This window comes from Anguilla anguilla, chromosome 3 (genome assembly GCF_013347855.1).
Source record: "Anguilla anguilla isolate fAngAng1 chromosome 3, fAngAng1.pri, whole genome shotgun sequence".
Taxonomy (NCBI): Eukaryota; Metazoa; Chordata; class Actinopteri; order Anguilliformes; family Anguillidae; genus Anguilla; species Anguilla anguilla.
The window spans coordinates 19,993,054-20,007,391 of NC_049203.1; the positions used below are offsets into that span (position 1 = coordinate 19,993,054).

The window sequence follows — 14,338 nt, forward strand, 5'->3', positions numbered from 1 at the left end:
TTGCATGAAAAGACACAGGCCTTCTCCTGCCTGTTGGGCAGCATTAAGAGGCATCAGGCCAGGCCAGTTGGAGCCCCTGAAACATGCCCCCCAGTGTCGTTCTCCTCCCACGATACCCTCTGGGCTGTGGGCAGGAAGTTGGGGACACAGCCCTAACCACTCTACCAAACCACAGCAAACAAGCAGATTTGCATTCTCTCTCTCTCTCTCTCTCTCTCTCTCGCTCTCTCTTCTTCTCCCTCTCCCCCTCTTTCTTTCTCTTCTAAATATAATCAAATGATCTTTAAAATAACTTTAAGAATAAATAATTAAGAATTATTTTTTCCCCTGATCTGCCAATAAATTAGCAAATATTTCAAAGCAAAGCCTTTTTACAGGTCTGAATTAACTCTAAAAGTTGACAGGAATCATAATGATATTGTGAGAAAACCAGGTATGTTAGCATTTCCCTTTCAGATGAGGTAGGTCCTGTTGATATATTGTCTTTGCCCCAGTGTTATTTTCATACATCTGGCCCTGTCCACAAGGCTTAGCCAAAGACTCTTCCACCACCTGCACCCCCCCCCCTCCTTACTAGCTCACCCATATATCTCACTCCAACTTGGGGAGGGGGCTTTGCCTCCCCAGAAAGGGCACAGCCAGGCACGGAACCCCGACAGACGCTGTCACCAGATTGTCCAATTCGAGTCACCCTGGTTTTTTTTTTTTTTTTTTTGACTCATCTCAATCAGTCTCTGATGGACGTGCCCAGAAACTCTCTGGCCCTCACTCCCCTGACCGTCACCCAGCACCATGAATAAATCATGTGGGCTCTCAAAGACCGCGATCTTCGCCGTGCCGGAGCTCGGAATGGTGAGAGGGCCATCTGTGGCCTGCTGTTCAGGTTCCAGGGAAGTTTGTGTCTGAGCACCCGACCGCCCGCGCGCGTGCATGTGTGTGCGTGTGTGTGTGTGTGTGAGAGAGAGAGAGGGGGGGGGGTCTGCTGGGAGAAAGGGCTGTCCGGCTGCCCCACTTTCGCCCCCACGTCAATGCGGTCCATCTGACAGGCTGAGGACCGTGGTCACATGTCTCATTGTGGACCCGCATCCCAGGATAGAGTCTCTTTTCCAGAACGCGCGAGCCAGCCAATCATAATGAGCGTGGAAAAATGTTTAATTAGGCTCATTAACAACCTGTGTTACCATAACGAAGTAAGATAATTGTGATCATTGCTGCGTTACGTCTTTTCCTGTCGTACTCTTTTTCTTTGAGTCCGTCTAGCCTATATCAGCCAGGGTAATTTTGCACGAGATTTAGGTGGGAGTTAGTTCAGATGTTTAGATGTTTAGAACACAAACAAACAGAAAAATAAGATTTTTGTTTGTTTGTTTTTTCCTGCCGTTAGCAAGCCTTGAGCCGGGTTTCTGAGCCATTCATAATGCCCTTACGATCTAATTTTACATAAAGGCTGGGAAATTAATATACCCCTCACCCCGCACTTCCGAAACGCTTTTGGCTGTGCCAAACCACAAGGCGAAATCAAGACAATTCCCAAGTATCATATGAATATCAATGAATATTTACACACCGAATGCAAGGACCGAATACCCTCTGTACTCTGGCTGCTCACATCCCATTACACAGAAAAGCAGGAGCGTGGATTGTCAGTGCCGATCAGTTTCAGAGTTTAGGCGTCTAATTAGTACTGCAAAGTCCCTGCATAGCAGGAGACATAATTAGCTTTACCTGGAACCCTTTCCTCTTGATTTCACAGCTAAATGGGGGAGGGTCACTGATAACACACAGCAGTCTTGTGCACACAGAATCTGTAATTAGGAAAAATTAAGAGACACACTCTCTGTTATTTCTGGGTACATCACAACAAAGGAAATTAAAACCCAAAACAAAAGCATAGGTCTATGAAACATCAAAAATGTAATAATAATTCATCTAAAATATATATTTATTGAAAGTCAAACTGCAATTGAAGACTTTTTAGGTGGATTTACCCAAGCCTTTAAAAAATCTTTAAGTGACACAGATCAAAGCAAATGTCAGGATGAATTTTCATAGAATTAAAATCATATTTTAAAATGTTTAAAGTAATAATAATAATAATAATAATAATAATAATAATTATTATTATTATTATTATTATTATTATTATTATTAGTGAAACCATTTTTAAATCAAATAAATTAAACATAAATTTAAGAAATGGATTGCATTTTTGTTCTCCTATACTTCTTCCCTGAATTGTGATGGAATATTTACTCAAAGTTTTACCAAAGGAAAAAAAAACTATGAAGCAGAAATGCAGAATATAGTTAGTTAGTTATGGCTAGTTGTGTACTTGTTAATCATATATTTAAAAAAAATATATTATTATTATTATTTTTTTTTTTAAATAAGCATCACATTCCAGAAACAGTTGGAAAGCACATAATTTAACGGGTTGCTTTTTCTCCAATTAAAAGCCTTTTTTAAATTAACTTATTGAAAGCAGTTCAATGACAGTTAATTATGTAGTTTGTGTGTGGAGCAGTGCCCATTTCATAAACAAATTTCTCAAGTTTAACCGCCCTAAGAAAACATCCAAGAATAACAGTGAGCACAACAGGCCCCACTGTTTTGTGCCGCACATGCGATCTCTGCCAGCAGGAGTCGCTGTGGAGCTTCTGGACGGGAAGGTGGGAATCTAACCTAAATTACGTTACTTACAGTATGCTTCTCGGAAGTCTCGTCTTCCCCGTCGCAATTTCCGACGTGACAGGATGTCCCGTTTACGCAAAACCTGGCCGCCATGTCAGCGCTAATAAAGAGCTCTGTGACACGGCCACCCTCGGCCATTCATCACTCCTCATTTAAGACAAAACTTTGGCTTTTCTTGGTGATGACGGCGAGGGATCATTGTCATTAGAAGCCTTCTGTAGATGGCCATTTTAATGGGGTACATTAGCGTAGCTCCCGGGGGCCAGTTTTTTGGGGGGTGATTAAGAAAGCAGTCCATTTGCAAGTCACTAATTGAGACTGTAATTCCAGGAACTTAAAGAGTATCCCCATCACAACCAACCGCCCCCCCCACCCCCCCCTACTCCTCCAACCCCCCAAGTATGTACTGTACATGATTACCCTGAAACATTACCCTACAGAGAGGCAGAGCCTCTATCTATCCTAATTTACTGTATTTTGTTTGTATTCACAGACCCCTTAAAAAAAAAGTCAGGAGCACAATTTCAGGGATGGACTACGAGGTAGCGCCAAGTCGTTACGCTGATGAGGGACGCGGACCTACTTTGGTCAAGCGCACAACTTCATTTACAATAAATGGACTGGGAAATGAGAATGGGAATCAGAACCTGCTTCAGAATTGATATTGTACTTAATTCGACCTTTCCCGCCCTTTTTCCTCCATTAATTAAATCTGCCAAATTGGGACCGCGGTCATTTGTCCTCTGATGTATCGAGCAGAGCTCCGCGCGATGACAGGGATTTTATGACTTTCTATGGCAGCGATCCCAACGCAATCTGCAATATGGGTGAGAATATGAAGGGAAATTACGGGTGGAAAAAAAAAAAACTTGACAAGACAAAATACAGCAGCAATCGCTTGTGATGAAACCCACACTCCCTTTGCTGGTTACAGGAATCCAATGTATTTTTTATACATGTATCTTTCTGCCCTGATGAAGTAGGGGATAGTTCAGAGTTTATTGAGGTTCCTTGGGTTATCATACGTCAGCATTGCACAAAATCTTCTCTTTTTCCAAAAAATAGAAGGAATTCGTTGGAACAGCATTAAAAAAAAAAAGTTTTTCATTTATCAAAACAGTTACGAGATATCTACAGTATGTGGAGCTGGACAAGAGACAAAACATGATACCAAAAAAAAAAAAGACAAGAACTTTTGCGTGACACTGACGCACTGTGCTCTTTACTCCCATTCATGAGTCACAGATCATAAGATCACCCTGCCGTTATTATTTTGCAATAATATTTCACCTGAGGTCTACAATTAGAAGGAAGTTCCCTGTAAAAAATGTAAAAAATAAAAAGAAAAAAAGAAGAAGAAAATGGACCCTTGGGTAAATTCCTGGTCGTAAGTACTAAGCTCACACCAAACAGATGGCCTTTACAAGATTTATAGATTTTTGGAACATCAAAATCTGTCCCTGAGCACCCTCCACCCCCCACCCCCCCCCCCACCACCCATCCCCTGAAGAAACAAACACTTTCCATTGTTGCAGAGTTACTGATACACTCTTGGGATTTCACTGTTTCTGTGAAAATGATAATATAAAAACTTTTTTGTATGGATGTTACTGTCCTCAGCAGATCATCATGGGTGTAAGTTAACCCAGAAAGTTGCTGACAACTCATAATGCCAGTACTCACTCTGTACCTTTGGCTTCCTGTTACTGTGTCTGTCATTGGAAAGACATTAATGTCAAAACAAGCAGCTTTGGAAGCTCTAAACCTAGGACTGTATTTCTGAAATAATATTTCTCAGAAATACCATTCAAGCAACCATTTTAGCTTCGATGTCAACTTTTCCATCGAGCTGCTAAAAAAGTTTTTTTCATCCTTTCCCATCGCGTACTGGTCCACCTGGCTGGCAAGTCCAGTAGACCTATAAGCTGATACCTTTAGCCCCGCCCCTGTTCTCGGCCCCTCCTCCTTCACTACTTAGCCCGCGTGTTTGATTAGTTAATAGTCCCCGGTGCTCAGGTGGGATGGGCTCCCTGGTTCCCGTCCCGCCAAGCTGTTCTTTTGGAAGAGAGAGGAAGCAGCTGTGTTTACCGCCTGGGCTCTGGCACGCTCCTCCGCGGAATATATTATTCATATCGCTCCGTATCAGAGCGAGATCCGCCACCACCTGTCTCTCTCGCTGACAAGCTCGGCCTTTTGTGAGCGCCCCGTTTCGAAATTACTCCCGCGTTGATGAATTGGGTATTTACGAGCGTTGCTGACTAACATTGTCGCGCTGATATCGTGGGGGTGGGTGGGTGAGGGGGGGTGGGGGGGTGGGGGGGAGGTTTGCAAGGGCTTCGGTGTCAAAATTTGCCTGGCGAAAACGGACAATGCGAGGATTCGAGACGCCTCGTTCCCCGGCTCTCAGAGGAAGGGTTTTTGGTGAGGATGATTGTTAGCGCACAACATCAATCAGTATCAGCGGTTAGCGTTTTTCTGCCATCTTATTTGCCAGTGCTGTTTCCTGCCACTCTATTGCTAAATTATTTTCAACAAACCATCAGGCTGAAAAGGCCCTCTGGTGCCTAATTGATTAGTTTGAGGTAAACTATGTTTTCATTTAGCTTTGTTTGCACAAAGCACAGCAAAAATATATTTGGTGTCACTCAAGGTTACTCAAACCTTGTTTAATGAATATTTGTCTTGACCAAAAAGTCAAGACTAAAATTTCCTGAGGACAATTGTGCCTCCTATTGAACTAACATATTGGTACCCCAACACAAACAGATTTAATTAAAAAAACATATGATTGAGTCAAATTGCCCATTAAAATACATGAATGAAAGGGATCAGATGTGGCACATTCATCTTATAGGTGCATTGTCTGAACAGAAAAGCACAATATACGCTGTATAACTGGAGTCGTTGTGCAAAACGCATGAGGAGAAAGTGATAAACTTTTCTTTTCTTTGTTTGCTTGTTTTTCAGCATCATATTTGCATATTAACTATTAATCAATGCATCTGCAATTCTGGTTTTGAATTAAGAGGGGGAAAAACATATTGGGAAAACAACACTGTGGAGCTTCTTAAATTTGTAATTAACAAATCTATTACCAATTCTGTTAATTTATTAATATGCATCGTTCTGTTAGAAGAGCATTAATACACAATGGCAGAAAGAAACTCATTTCAGCACTTTGGAGACATCAGTGGCTTTTAATAGCCTCTGCACCCCCTTATCTGTGTACCACATTATTATAGTAAGTGCATTCAGAAATAATTTGGCTTCAAATATATTTTTTTAATGAATCCCAACCTTATTTGCATGCAAGAATGTTGTCAGCTTCAATCTTTGAAATGCAAAATATATCTAATTTCTATATTTTATCAAGGAGCTTTTTATGTTTAATAAATTACAACTAAGATCCTCCAAGACTTTGCTTTCCATTTCCTAAAAGCAGAAAAAAGCGCACATTTCAAATCTTAATCACTACCTGCAAGGTTATTAGCAGTTTGCAAATATTTGCCTGGATGGAAGCATTAAACTCAATAACAAGTTATTCAACAAGCTTTATAATAATAATAATAATAATAATAATAATAATAATGATAATAATAATAATAATGATAATAATAATAATAATAACTACCTTTAAAAATAAAACATATTATAGAACAAAATCAAGAGCATTTTAGACACTGAATGTGTAATTATGGACCAATATTTAATACTGCAATAAGGTAGCATGATACGGCTTGAATCAGTTGATAACTAAGATGTTTGTAAATATCAAAGCACAATTTTTGAAGTACTTTAAACACTGTAGGTTTCACCTACCTTGTAGTGTAAAATTGCTGTAATTGACAGATGCCCAAAGGCTCTTTACATACCAACATCATATGTTAATGAGGCATATTGACCCAAGTTAAAGTGGGCAGTAGCATTTTGCCACAGTATATCTGCATACCTTGACAGGCAAAAGAAAATATATTTTATATTTCCATATCTTAATGCTGCATTCAGGCATCTTAACAGAATTATCTTAAGTATCAATACACATTCATGCAACATTCAAAGAAAATATGTATCACTATGAGTTTAGGAATTATGTTGGATTAGCACTGTTAATATTTGTTAAAATGGTGTTTTTATACCTGGGTGTAGACGAACACCAAGAATGGATCCCTTCTCATTTTTAATTGTCTGGGGCCATAACAAATCATGAATCAGCTGAGAAACTGAACTGGTGGCTGATACAGTGGTTTTAACTGCTGGTAAGAAACCCACAGACCACATAGAGCCGTTTAGAATTTTTTTCCACAATTTTAGATTTTTTTGTAGTTTTTTTGGATAATAATCGACAAAACCGAGATAGTTACAAGGATAAACATGACACATCAGGGAAAAAGTCTCAGCATGGAAATGCGTTTGTCCCTGTTAGTGGGTGGAAAAACTCTAAATCACCATTAACACTAAACTCAGGAAAAACCCATGAATCCAAGAATCTAAACCATGTAAACCAATATGCCGTGTTTCATTGTTAAAATATTCTGTAATAATCGTACTGAAAATGATCCCTGTTACTACTACCATTATTAGTAAAAGTTGTTTTCATCGTTTGCCTAGGTCCATTTATGTAAACGTGCGGAATTTGAGTGAGCTAAATGGTAAAAAAATGGGCTGCATTTATATAGCGCTTTTATCCAAAGCGCTTTACAATTGATGCCTCTCATTAACCCATTCACACACACACTCACACACCAACGGTGAAAGGCTGCCATGCAAGGCACCAATCAGCTCATGGGGAGCAATTAGGGATTAGGTGTCTTGTGCAGGGACACTTCAACATGCCCAGGGCAGGGGATCGAACCGGCAACCCTCTGACTGCCAGACAACCGCTCTTACCTCCTGAGCTAAGTTTCCCCAGCTGAGCTGTTAATCATACAGTGGACCCAGGGAAGCTGACTAAAAATGTCCATTTCCCCCATAAGATTGGCACCGCAATGCTCATTTATCACTTGAATCGCACATTTTACGTGAAGAGATAACTAATGATAGCTGCTAATACAGGGGTGAGAATGAGCTTTTCTATGATCTCTGTGTGTTGGGGAATGCATGGCCCTTCTTCATAGGCAGTTAAAGGTCACCGTGCAGCAAGTGAACCAGGTCAAATAATGTTTGGGATGATTTCAAACCGTATTAAAGGAGAGGAAAGGTGACGGGTGATTATGAACCGTAAAGGATAATCAAAACTAAAACTGGATGTGCCAGACATTTCTACCAAATGCTTATCTGCAAATGAGCAATAAGTTTGTAATTTGAAATTGGCAGCTGGGGAAAGGGTTTGATTTTTATCAGAGCCCATTTTTCTATTTCCTGAACTTGCAGCCAAAGGATGTCAGAATTAATTTAGCCCAATTTAACATTTTGTCTTAGATGTTATATATATATTTCAAATGCTTAATATCGCTACACTGCTGAAGAACAGTATAATATCATGTGAAGTTCCCACATACAATTTTGGACATCTTCCAATGAAATATAGCATCCTTTCTCTATTTCACAAGGCCCAAATTTATATTGTAACCTTCAGAGGCCTGTTGTGGAGATTAGCAGCATGGTCATAGGTGTTAAAAGGTAGAAGCCGGTGTGCATCAGCAGTTGTGGCAGCCTTAGCCCTGACCCCGAACACTCTGGAAAAACAGACAAGCCCCGATGGATTCTGAAAGAGAGCAAGCGCAGCAAATGCCCGAGAATTGAATGTTTGAAGTAGAAAAAAAAATAGAAATGAAAAACAAAAAGGAAAACAAATGGCAAACGCAGCAGCTTTTCACTCCTCGGGTATTGACAACGCAATCGGGTCTCGGGCTGAGGGAAAGAGATCTGTCTGAGGAGCAGTAACCTGGCCTGAAAAGTGAGGCCTGATAGATGTAAATAACGATGTCCTCGCCATCTGTCCGGAGAGGGGTCTCTCCAGTTCGTGCCTGGCTGCAGTGGAGGAATAATTAATGGATGATGTCCGTTCTACAGGCAGCGGAGATTTAAAAAATGAGGTTTTAATCTGGCCGTGGACTCTTTGTTGGGGCCAAATCAAAACCTCAAAAGAAAGTGACTGGCCATTCTGTTTGTGTAAAACAGTGCAAGCTACCTGCTTCTGTCATGGGAAACTTGCAGTTGAAACCAGTCTAAGTGAAGCGAAATCAAAATAAATGAAACTTCTTCCTGGTTTCCTCTGACTCCTTTTCAACTGCAGAGAACAGTGAACTGACTTGAGAGTGTCCTCTGATTTAGGGCACGCGCTCTGAAATAAGAACACATCGGGAACAGAGGTAGCCTGAAACTATGAAATGTTTGTATCACTGAAAGAGATGAAAATACATAACTTTTAAGAATTTGAAACAACCGAGAAGAAGTATGAACCCATCCGAACCAAGAGATCCACTGACTGCTAGTGAATCCGTGTGTCTGGCTGCAGAGACAGAAGTGCTCGTTAGCATTCTCTACCTGAGATTGAGATAAACAGAGTGATTCAGCGGCATAAGGCTGGTCGTGTGCTGTATGGAATGGTTTGCGCCGGGCTGGACTGCATAGTGGGACGGAGATGATTGATCGCTGCTGATTCGAGGCCTTTTCACCAAGATCAGCAAGAATGAGCTGCTCCACCCCAGAGCTTGAGGGAAAAGCCTTGCTTGTTCAATAAGGAGAATACAGAGAAGAGCGTTTGGAGCGCTAATGAGATGCGGGCGCGTCCATGCGATCTTAGCGGCGCCCTTCCGTGCGTGTTTAACCACCGCAGAGCTTCAGTCGGAGCTCGTTATGAATCACTGGGTCTGAATGGGCTGATTTCCCACAGGTGGTCTTGATGCAAATGAAAGCAGTGTTACCTTTGGCAGACAAGACCTTTCCTCCAAAGAATGAAGCCAGAGGAACAAGAGACTCCTCTGTGGTCTCTTTCCTGTCTTTGGGAACAGTGGGGAAATGAGTCGGTGATAATTTGCCATGTGGAGACTCGGTACATGAACTGAGCACCGCCCTTTTGGCACACACAGGGTTTCACGTGCCTTTCTCCAAGGAAGGGGTGTCCATTGTGGCGAGATGGGGTAAAATGTGAGTATTAGAATGTAACTATTTTTTTCTTTAATTTAGTAGTTAGCAGTTGCTTAGAACTATATTCAAGAGGGCTTTCATTGCCATAAAAGATTATGGGTGGAGAGCACTATTCCATTGTATGGTGGTAGTGTTTATATAATATCATACACAATCATATTTAATAAAGTAAGAAATAGTAAAATAACACATCTTACTAATCTTCCAATTCTTGTAATTAATCTTGTACTCTGACCAAAGTCCCTGATGCATCATGGGAGAAAGTGCCAACTGCATACCAAAAAAACAAATAAATAAATAAATCATTACACAGAAACAAAGTTGTGACATATTCTGCTGGGAATCACCTTTGGCAAGGGGTAAGCCCTGCACCTTCCATGACAGACCGTGTTCTGGCAAACCTGGCAACCTGGAAACCTGGCGCCTATGAGGGCATCTGCTGCCTGTTGCAATGCCAGGTCACAGGGCACTTGCAATCACCCGTCTTGGTGGTTCAAAGTGAGCACTTGACTGGGCCGTGCCAAGGGTGGGGGAGGGGTTGGAGGGGTTTGGGGGGGGGGGGGGGGTTCTGGCCAGTTCCTCAGTCAGAAAGACCCAAATGGCAGCTCGTCCTTTTGAGGCACTGTACTAGCGCACGGACAGGCCCCGCAGTCTGGTGTCGGACCTTGCCAGTGCTGACTGTGGCCAGACGGGGCTATTTACAAAAGTCTGCCTGCTAAAACTATGCATGAAGTGTCTTCCTCTGACTCCTGTCCGTGCGAGTCTGACTCGTTGACTGTAGTGTGATGAGAAGTGGCAGCTGACTTCCCTTGCTGTAGAAGACATCACACACATGTCGCTGCTCTCCTGAATCAGTATTGCATATTGCAGCAATGAGCACCAATAAATACAATCAGACATTCCAGACTGGGGAGGAAAGGGGCGGGTTTTGTTTTGAATTGCTTACTGTCTAGCCATTAGCCTTCATGCAATAGAAGCAGTCCCTGTGGGGCCATTAGGGCTCACCTGTGTCAAAGGTAGACCTTTTTTCCTTTGTCTACTTTGCTTGTCTTGAAGTGACAGGAGGCATGGAAGAATTTCCTCTCAAGTTTCTAAATTTGCTGGACTACCCAAACCAAGGAGCTCAAACAACGAAGTCAAAACCCAAATAAAAATAAACATTTCAGCTACCAGTGTAAGACATGTAAGACATCACAGAGGACAGGCTTGTAAGGTGCTCCATACTTACTCATTGATGCTCCCCATACTCATTAGACATTCTTTAAATGGACAATTGTCAAGTTTAGTTTTCTCTAAATAATCTGTATTAATCCTAGTGAGATGCAAGTGTGCCTGTCTACCAATTGAACCAGTGGTGATGTAATGAATGTTCCAAGATAATATCAACACCCCACCGCCACCGACACATCCACACACCAATCCCCAGTCCAAAAAAACAGAAAGAGAAGCATATTAGACAAGGCGCAAACATCTGTTTGGGTTTGCCAGCACACCCAGGTTCTGTAAATTGGAAAAAGACACGTGACCAACGCTCTGTCCAAATCCTCGATGCCGTTAGGGCTAAATCCCAAGATTTACTCTCAGCGATTATCAGCCTATCACAAAAAAACACACCAAATGCCATGAGCATCTGTTGTGGGCCCTCCATGGTGTGAGTCTGACGCTTCGCTAGCTTCCCTGCACTCTCAGTGTTTGACCTGGTCAGGTAAGGGCAGGAATCAGGGGGGAAGGTGGATGTCAGGGATCAGAGAGCTAACTGAACAGGAAATGTTGGTGCGGTGTTGCTGTGAAAATCTAAACCCGCTCAGCCTTACCCTGCTAGACTGATGAATGTTAACTGAGCCTTGGGCTGGATACCCCTCAGTGCCCCCCCCCCCCTTTCACCCCCATTCTTCTTTAACCCTGCTCCACCATTTGCAAGCACACACTTGGACAGAACCACATCCGATTACCCAGTTAAATGTTTTCACATCCAGGCACTGTTACTTATTTTGTATGTGTTTTCAGAGCTACCAAGACTGTTTCGCAATACGTTATAACTCACAGTTGAATTTTTTTTTGTTGAATTTTTTTCAAATAAAGAAGTCATGAAACATCCTTTAACAGACAATTGACCAGTATGTGCTTGGCACATCCGCTTTAACACTTTTCCCACATATTTCCTTTCCAAAAAGTCTAAATTAAGTTTGCATCCAATTACTATCAATTGTTAAATGATAATTAGAACTGTTTGGTAAACAGCCATAGGTCCCCTTAATATTTTTTATGTAAAAAGAACTAAGGCTTTGGGGTGAAGCTCACTCAATGCTGTGGGCTTGTAGCTTTTAATCCTTAAGATCTAAAACATGACATGTGCCCCTTGTCATTACACAGTGATTAAATGTTCCTTTTTTGTCCAGGTTGTATTATGTTTAGGTGAGAAAGTACTATAGATTGCAGAAAATGATTGCAGGAAGCGGACACAAACAGAAAAGGTGCTGAATCTGCAATAAGCAATATTATAAATGTCTCGCAGGCTGAATGGACAGTAGGTCTCTCGACACCCTGTTACCTTTTAGCCTCTTGTTCCAATCCATCAAAGAGCAGTCAGCTCAGGATATTACACAGCAAGGCATGGGCATAAATACAACTAACGGCAGTTGATTTCAGTGTGTTTACTTCCACCAGTTTGTGTGAATTCAGTCCCGTTCACTTCCACCAGTTCAGGTGAATTCAATCAGTTCACTCACACCAGTATGGTTAAATTCAATCAGTTCACTTCCACCAGTTCAGTTGAGAGCCACCATTTTTATTTTTTATATAGATGCAAATATCCTGGGGATGATTAAATGAGCCTAAACATGATAGTGTGATCCTCATAGCTTTTTTTTTATTTTTATTTTTTAAATATCTGTGGAAAAACAATGTGAGATGAGATTGTGGTCTGTCCAAGCAGTCATTCATGAAGCAGCTGCTTTTTACCTTTCGATTACAAGACCGAAGTGAACTGTAATAACAGACAGTATGTAACAGTATTCCTATTATCTGACATTATAGACTTGATGTATTGAGCTACGCTGTGGCCTGGCTTGTCAGGGATCATTGTCATTTAGAACAGAGGCATCGCTGCGTGCGGATAATCAAAGCTGGCAGGCACCTACAGCAAGGTGCTCAGTCAGGCAAAGAGAAGCCTGTCCGAGAGGGCCGTGTTCAGCCGGATTAATGTCACGCATTAATATTAATAACTCTAACACAGCAATAAAGAGAGTAACATGAGGATCAACAGAGAGGCATGTATTCCTGAGAAAGAGTGACAGCTGAGAAATCTCTCTCATATTCCCAAAACGTAGGGAATTATTTGAGATGTCTGTAGTTCATACGTACGTGACTTATTTTTTGTCATAAAAGCCAGGGAAAGTACTTAGGTGCACAATTATAAATAAACAAGTAAACAGCCCTTGAAGTGCTGAATTATATCCCCTTGCTGCATCCACCCAAATGTTGTTTTGAGCTGCATTTTTTTTCTGGTAGCACCAATTTTGTTTCCTGATAGCGGTGCATGATGTGTACAAATCCCAGGCACTCTTTCTGCCGTCCTGGAATAATGACGTGGGAAAAATTCTGAGAACTCTGCAGTGCATAACAGAGTTTACCACGACAGTGACCCATGGAAAAAGAGCCTACTTAGCTTTAGCATTTATTTCTTTAGAATCCAAAACAATATATTTTCACCCTTCATCGCCTGCTAACTTAGCGCAGCATTCGCGCCAGTCATTCCCCATTTGTATACATTAGCGGCACGAACGGAGGCCATGACAGTTATTCATGCTCTGGGAGCGTGCTCAGAAATGTTCACCACTACCTCACGGAAAAAAAATAAAATGAGGGAATATGAAAAAGAGGGTTCGGGGGGGGGGGGGGGGGGGGGGGAACCCCGCACTCAGCAGCTTTGAGCGGTTGTGAGGTGAGACGCAACTTTTTGATTTATCTCAAGTAATGGTCCCTAGAAGGTACAATTTTCTACATAGCTGTCAATAATAATTTGTTGTGATTTTCCTGCCAGATATACAAAAGGGTAGGATTCCTTCTGTAAAGTAATCGTGATAAATGTTGCAGCTAGCGTGCTGCAGGTAGCTACTTCGAGAACCATTATGATTACTTGGTCCTCGCTGGATGATAATGGCTGCTATACCTCTCTGTATTGCAGTAATCACTGATCTGGGCAGAGATAAAGGTAGCCGGGGAGGCGGTGTGGTTTGTCATTCAGGGCTCTGAATCGCTGACTCGAGCTGTTGTGTATTAACAGGTTCGGGTTCCGCCTCGTGCCAGACCCTTGCTCGGTAGTTCATTTTTTAATGGTGTAAGCCATGGGCTGTGATTTATTGGGTTTGCTATCATTCCCTCACCTGGAAAGAAACATAAATTTCAAAACAGAGATTCGTGAAATTCACACACACACACACACGCACACACACTTCCAAACATAGTTTTGTAGGTCGACAAATTACAATACATACTATTCCTTAAAGAAAACTGAAGTGATTCATCATCCCCACGCTTTAAGGAAAGGATAGATAAA

At 41.7% G+C, this 14,338-nt stretch overlaps 1 protein-coding gene across 3 annotated transcripts in view; it reads left to right on the forward strand.

Moving 5' to 3' along the window:
• The window catches only part of arhgap15 (Rho GTPase activating protein 15), a 120,266-nt gene that overhangs the window by 88,862 nt on the left and 17,066 nt on the right, over positions 1-14,338 (forward strand). The gene's annotated exons all lie outside the window — the stretch shown is intronic.